This window comes from Myodes glareolus, chromosome 11, assembly GCF_982192425.1.
Source record: "Myodes glareolus chromosome 11, mMyoGla1.1, whole genome shotgun sequence".
NCBI lineage: Eukaryota > Metazoa > Chordata > Mammalia > Rodentia > Cricetidae > Myodes > Myodes glareolus.
The window spans coordinates 65,028,558-65,035,872 of record NC_142036.1 but is presented as its reverse complement, the minus strand read 5'-3'; the positions used below and the strand labels follow the sequence as shown (position 1 = coordinate 65,035,872).

The window sequence follows — 7,315 nt, the reverse complement described above, 5'->3', positions numbered from 1 at the left end:
ACTTCTCTGTTCTTATGCCAGTACCAAGCTGTTTTCAATATTGTAGCTCTGTAATAGAGTTTTAATTCAGGGATGGTAATGCCTCCAGAGGTTCCTTTATTGTATAAGATTGTTTTGGCTATCCTGGGTTTTTTGTTTTGCCATATAAACTTGATTTTTGTTCTCTCAAGGTTGTGAAGAAGTTTGATGGGATTTTGATGGGGATTGCATTGAATCTATAGATTGCTTTTGGTAGAATTGCCATTTTTACTATGTTGATCCTCCCAGTCCAAGAGCAAAAGAGGTCTTTCCATTTTCTGGAATTCTCCTCGACTTCTTTCTTCAAAGACTTAAAGTTCTTGTCAAATAGGTCCTTCACTTCCTTGGTTAGAGTTACCCCAAGATATTTTATGCTATTTGTGGCTATTGTGAAAGGTGATGTTTCTCTGATTTCCCTCTCTGCTTCTTTATCCTTTGTGTATAGGAGGGCAACCGAGTTTTTGGAGTTGATCTTGTATCCTGTCACATTACTAAAGGTGTTTATCAGCTGTAGGAGTTCTTTGGTAGAGTTTTTGGGGTCGCTTATGTATACTATCATATCATCTGCAAATAACGAAAATTTAACTTCATCCTTTCCAATTCGAATCCCCTTGATCCCCTTATGTTTTCTTATTGCTATTGCTAGAACATCAAGCCCTATATTGAAGAGGTATGGAGAGAGTGGACAGCCTTGTCATGTTCCTGATTTTATTGGAATGTACATGAGAATTATCTGTATTCTGTCAATCATTTTTTAAATAAACGCTGATTGGCCAGGCAGGAGGTGTAGGCGGGAAAACCAGACAGGAAGTGGCAATGATGCAAGGAGAGCAGGAGAATTCTGGGGAGGAGGAAGTTGATTCCTCCCACTCCTGTCCAGATCACCGAAGCAGCAGGATGTGAGCTGCCCCACTGAAAAAGGTACTGAGCCACATGGCTAACATAGATTAGAAAAATGGGTTAATCAAGATGTGAGAGTTAGCCAGTAAGAAGCCTGACCTAACGGGCCAATCAGCATTATAACTTATAGAGATCTCAGTGTGATTTTTCTCTGGGACTAAACATCTGGGGAGGCGGGCAGGACAGAAAAACCCCCAACAAACAGGCCCCCTCATGTTACAGGAATGGCTTTGAGTTTCTCTCCATTCAATTTGATGTTAGCTGTCGGCTTGTTGTAGATAGCTTTTATTATATTTAGGTATGATCCTTGTATCCCCAATCACTCCAACACCTTTATCATAAAGGGGTGTTGAATTTTGTCAAATGCTTTTGCAGCATCCAATGAAATGATCATATGGTTTTTTTCTTTCAGTTTATTTATATGATGGATTACATTGATAGATTTGCGTATGTTGAACCAGCCCTGCATCTCTGGGATGAAGCCTACTTGATCATAATGGATAATTTTTCTAATGTGTTCTTGGATTCGGTTTACCAGTATCTTATTGAGAATTTTCGCGTCGATGTTCATGAGTGAGATTGGCCTGTAATTCTCTTTCTTGGTTGTGTCTTTGTGTGGTTTTGGTATCAGAGTAACTGTAGCTTCATAAAAGGAGTTTGGCAATGACTCTTCTGTTTCTATATTGTGGAATACATTAAGGAGGAAAGGTATTAGCTCTTCCTGGAAGTTCTGATAAAATTCTGTATTGAAACCATCTGGTCCTGAACTTTTTTGGTAGGGAGATTTTTGATAACAGCTTCTAATTCTTCACGACTAACAGGTCTATTTAGATTGTTCACCTGTTCTTGGTTCAACTTTGGTATATGATACTTATCTAAAAAAATGTTCATTTCTTTTGCATTTTCCAATTTTATGGCATACAGGCTCTTGTAGTAAGATCAAATGATTCTCTGAATTTCCTCTGTGTCTGTGGTTATGTCCCCCTTTTCATTTCTGATCTTATTAATTTGCATGTCCTCTCTCTGCCGTTTGATTAGTTTAGATAGGGGTTTGTCAATCTTGTTGATTTTCTCCAAGAACCAACACTTTGTTTCATTGATTCTTTGGATTGTTTCTCTGTGTTTCTATTTTGTTGATTTCAGCCCTCAGTTTGATTATTTCCAGTCTTCTGCTCCTCCTGGGTGAATCAGCTTCTTTTTTTTCCAGAGCTTTCAAGTGTGCTGTTAAGTCTCCAATGTGTGCTTTCTCTGTTTTCTTTAATTGGGCACCTAGTGCTATGAATTTTCCTCTTAGCACTGCTTTCATAGTGTCCCATAGGTTTGAGTGTGTTGTGTCTTTATTTTCATTAAATTCAAGGAAGACTTTAATTTCTTTCTTTATTTCTTCCTTGACCCAGGGGTGATTTAGTAGTTGACTGTTCAACTTCCATGAGTTTGTTGGCTTCCTGGGGGTAGCATTGTTATTGAATTCTAACTTTAATCCATGGTGATCTGACAAGACACAGGTGGTTACTAATATTTTTTTGTATCTGTGGAAGTTTGCTTTTTTTACTGAGTATGTGGTCAATTTTTGAGAAGGTTCCATGAGCTGCAGAGAAGAAGGTATATTCTTTCCTATTTGGGTGGAGTGTTCTACAGATGTCTGTTAAGTCCATTTGATTCAATACCTCCAATAATTCTCTTATTTCTCTGTTAGGTTTCTGTCTTATTGACCTGTTCATTGATGAGAGAGGTGTGTTGAAGTCTCCTACTATTAGTGTGTGTGGTTTGATGACTGCCTTGAGTTCTAGAAGTGTTTCTTTTACATATGTGGGTGCCTTTATATTAGGGGCATAGATATTCAGGATTGAGACTTCCTCCTGATGAATTTTTCCTGTTATGAGTATGAAATGTCCATCTCCATCTCTTCTGATTGATTTTAGTTTGAAGTCAATTTTGTTAGATAGAAAATTAATCTTTAATGTTAATTTTAAAAATTTATTCTTTGTGTCTTTCACATCCTGCATCTCCATCCCATTCATCTCCCTGTCCCTTCATATCCATCCTTTTGCCCTTGCAATCCCTTTCCCAAAATAAAATCAATTTTGTCATGGAAGCTGTAGTGTAACACAGTAAGTCATACAGTAAACCCTTTTATCCATATATCTTGCAAGTGTTCACTGCACGGAGTCATTGGTCTGGTTCAAGGCATCTGGTTTCTCTTACATTATTGATGCTGGGCCCTCACTGGAGCTCCTCTCAGTTATCCTGCTGTTATCCTGTGTTATGGAGATCCTGTAGCATTGGGTCTGCAGGATCAGTCCCGTCACATGCTCCAACAGATCACAGGTGGGGTGAATATTGGAATGGGCCAACTCATAATCCTGGTTGTGGGCTTGGCAGCTGTAGGGTTGGTCAGCCTGCCAATTCTCCCAGGGTGAGCTGTCATTGTCCTGGTGGATTCACACCTTGCAGTTATAAGCAAGGGCAGGGCCAGTTCTCTTGTTTTCATGTCTTCAGGGTTGGATCTCATACTTCTGTACCTTCAGGGTCAGCTCTACTGTGCTGGCTAGGTGTGGCATAGGGACAGTTTCCTGGGTATTAATGCTGGTGAGGGGCAGGACCAGCTCTCCTGCTCTTATGGCCTCAGGACCAGCTCTCCCACCCGCCTCAGCTGTTGATGGGCAGGGAGCGGGGCGGGGGGAGGGGAGGGAAAGAATCTCTCCCCAACCCATGCCACCGTATTGTAGGTGAGGGATGGGACCAGGTGCTCACATACCCAGGCCAGCTCATCTGTGTCCTCATCAACAGGGTCAGCTCCACTGTGCTATCTCAGTAAGGCACAGGACCCATTATCCTGATTAGCTTAGTGATTATCTCCTTGAGGAATGAAAATTGTTCTTAAATTGTAGTATAGCATTTGGTTCCCAGAAAAAGTCCTTTTTCCAGGTTAAGCATTTGACTAAGGGGTTCCACTTCCCAGGGGGCTCTAGGAAAGTTCTTGCTTGTTAAAGCAGTCAGTTTCCTTATGTCTGGCAAGAGGAACTTGTGGCCTTTTCATTAATATATGACCGGTGCCTATTGCCAAGGTCAATGTTAGATTCTTCAACCCCTGACCTCAAACCACACCCCAGCTCATAGGCACCCTATGTCCTGTTTAATCCTATGTGCAACTATAGAGTATAAAAGGTGTGAGGTGTTTTTTTTTCCCCAATAAATCCTGCTGGTAGCCATCCTGATTCACCCTCAGATCATGTCTGTCTCTGTCCATTCCCTCCTTCTCTTCCTCCATGGGGTCTACATATCCTCTTGGCCTGACCCCCGCCCCCCAAAGCAGGTCTTCCACAACCGAATTTGCAAAAACGAAGTGCAGTTTGGATTTGTTGTCTGTTGTTGTCACTGAGAGACTATCCCCATGACTGAAAGTTCTTATCTGGAGAAAATTTAATTGCATTTTTATTCATGAACGGAAACTTTAGCACAGCATTTTCATGTGTGTGTTTCCATATTTGTGCATACTCACAGGTGTGAGCGCATGTGGAGGTCAAAGGTTGATGCTGTGTATCTTCCTCATTGTTTTCTACTTACATGTGAAGTTAAGGTCTTTCACTGAACTTGGGGTTTACTTATTTCGCAAGGCTGGCTAACCAATGAGATTCAAATCCTCATGTCTCTGCCTCTCCAGCAATAGGACTACGGACATGCTGTACCACATGCGGCTATTCGTACAGGGTGCTCGGGATTTCAACTCAGTTCCTCACATGGCAAGCACTTTATTCACTGACAATCTCCCTGCAGTCCCCACAGTGCAGTATTTTCTAAACTATGCTTGAAGGAACCAAAACAGAAAATTCTTCAGGCAAAAACTCCTATGAACAAATGGTCTAAGGAAAGGGTCTGTGCTGCTTGATTCCTCTTCGTCATAAATCACTTGGGCATGTATGAAAGACGCTTTGAGGGGCTGGAGAGAACATGCTCCACTTCTGGCTATTTTGTGCGCGTGTAGTTCTCAAGGAAACTGCTGAGAAGTGTGACGTGGGAGACGTGCTCTTATCGACCACTAGCAAGGGAAGTGGGGGCACTGGGTTGACAGAATGGTTCCATGGGTCAAAGCACTTACCACTTCAGCATGACAACCTCAGCTCAATCGCCAGAACCCTGGTGAAAGGAAAGAACCAGCATCCCCACAATTGTCTATTGCTGTGATAAACATCATGACCAAAATCTACGTGAGTGGAAAGGTTCTGTTTGGTTGACACTCCCTGACCGTAAGTCATCACTGAGAGAAAGTCGGGACAGGATCTCAAGGAGGACAGCTGCTTACTGGCTTGCTCACCATGACTTGCTAAACTTTTTATTTATTTATTTTTCTTTAATATAACTCAGGACCTACCTGTTTAGGAGTGGTACCACCAAAAGTGGGCTGTGCCCTCCCACATCAATTATTATTTTTTTTTTACTTTTATCTGCATTTATTTCATGTTGAATTTATTCCCGTGCCAGAAGTTTTTGTTTCTTCAGTTTCTTCTGGGATATCTTTTTCTTCTGTGCAACCTCCTCTTCTGGCTTTGGAACAATCTGTTCCTTTTCAGTGAGGATCATCTCAATGTGGCAGGGAGAGCTCATGTATGGGTTAATCCGGCCATGAGCTCTGTAAGTTCTTCGGTGCATCTTAGGGGCTTTGTTCACCTGGATGTGCTCAATGACCAGAGAGTCTACATCTAAACCCTTCAGTTCAGCATTGCTCTCTGCATTTTTTAGCATGTGCAACAAAAATTCCGCACTCTTTTTTGGCCAACGACCCTGTGTCCAGCCCCACTGTTTGGCCTGGGCGCACCTACCGACTCCACCATTGTACCGTCGGAATGGCACACACTGCTTCTTCAAAGTGACATCTTTCAGATACTTGGTGGCTTTTCGGATATGCATACCCTTGATGGCCTGGGTCGTTTCACGGGTGTTCTTAAAGTGAACCCGAAGGTTAGATCCTCTCGATTTGCATGATTTTGTAGGGTTTTCCGGGTCAAGAGAGTAGCGAACCATCTTCACGGGTCACCTCTGGCCGCTTACAGGAAGGTCCCACATCAATTATTAATCAAGAAAATGCCTCACAGTCTTCCCTCAAGATGTCTCCCTGTGTACCGTGCCTGTGTCCTGGAGCTCAGGGGTGCAGCCAGAGAATTCGTGTCTTTGTCCTTTAGTTTGCATGAATGTGAAATGTTCTATTTTACCTGTCTACAACATCTGAGAATTTTCACAAATAGAAAAGGAGTTCTTGCTGTCTTACCCCAAAGGGTAACTTATTTGTGATAATACATATGAAATTTGAAGTATTGTATTCTCATTATTGGCTGTTACAATCTCATTACTGAACAGTAAGACTTGTTTAACGGTTAAATAAATGACCATAGAAAATGAAACACCCCAAATGTAACTGATTTGGTAAACTTAGAGCCTTGGGGGTTGCAGTAACATTTAAATTTAGTTTTAGTGAACAGGGTTCAGTGGCCTGTGGAGTATGAGACGAATTGCAGTTTAAAATCCTCTTGATGATTTCAACTGATAATCTAGAAAGAGTCTAATAGTTAAAGTTTAATTACTTCCCTGTGAATCAAAATGATTCTGATGGCATAAAGGAAAAACACATTTTGTATATTCTAGGGATCAGGGACTTTAAGAAATGTTGGTATTTAAGGAGATGCTTTCAAACAGATTGTGAACCTGTTAGTTGGTCCTGGTGTTTAGGTGAGTAACTTATTAAGTGATTTTCCATTCCCTTCCCTGAGAACTCTAAGTTAATAGTCTCATTGCTTGTTGAGGAATTTTGTGAGAATGAGATACAGAATTTGAATATAAAGAGTCACTAAGAAATGAAATTACAATGTGGTATAGGTGCCTGGATTACCTTTTCTGGACTGATTTCTCTCTGTCATAGATACAGTATTTAAAAATTTAGTAATTTTACTTTTTGGCAGTGGCCATCTGTTGTCTTCTGCTTGTTTCAAAACAAAGTTTCAGAAAGGGAGAAGACCAATACTTTGTAATAGAAATAAAACCCAAATTTCCTTAGAATATGGTCATGCTTCTGTCTCTTCACCCACTTGTTCGGCATAGCAAGTTGGAAGTACGTGAAGCGGCTAATTTAGCATCTGTAACATTTAGTTGCACTTCAGTACAGAACCATTATCCTGGCTCATCAAACCTCTGGCGAACACGCACATCTGTTCCCCACTTCATCCATAACACACAATTCTTTTAATACCTACAAACTTGTTGGAGTTATATGTAATTTTTATGAGGGCATGCTGGATATGCCTAAGTTACTTTTAGGATCTGTTACAACCAAATGCTCGGTTGCCTCCCTAACTCATCCACTGAGAGATCTGTGATAGCCCTGGAAAAAAAATTCAAGTTTGCA

The 7,315-nt window shown here is 41.2% G+C and overlaps 1 pseudogene; it reads right to left on the bottom strand.

The window, feature by feature from the left end:
- Nucleotides 1-5,368: 5,368 nt before the first annotated feature.
- On the bottom strand, nucleotides 5,369-5,967 carry LOC148120519 (large ribosomal subunit protein uL22 pseudogene; annotated as a pseudogene).
- Between the last annotated feature and the right edge of the window lie 1,348 nt (nucleotides 5,968-7,315).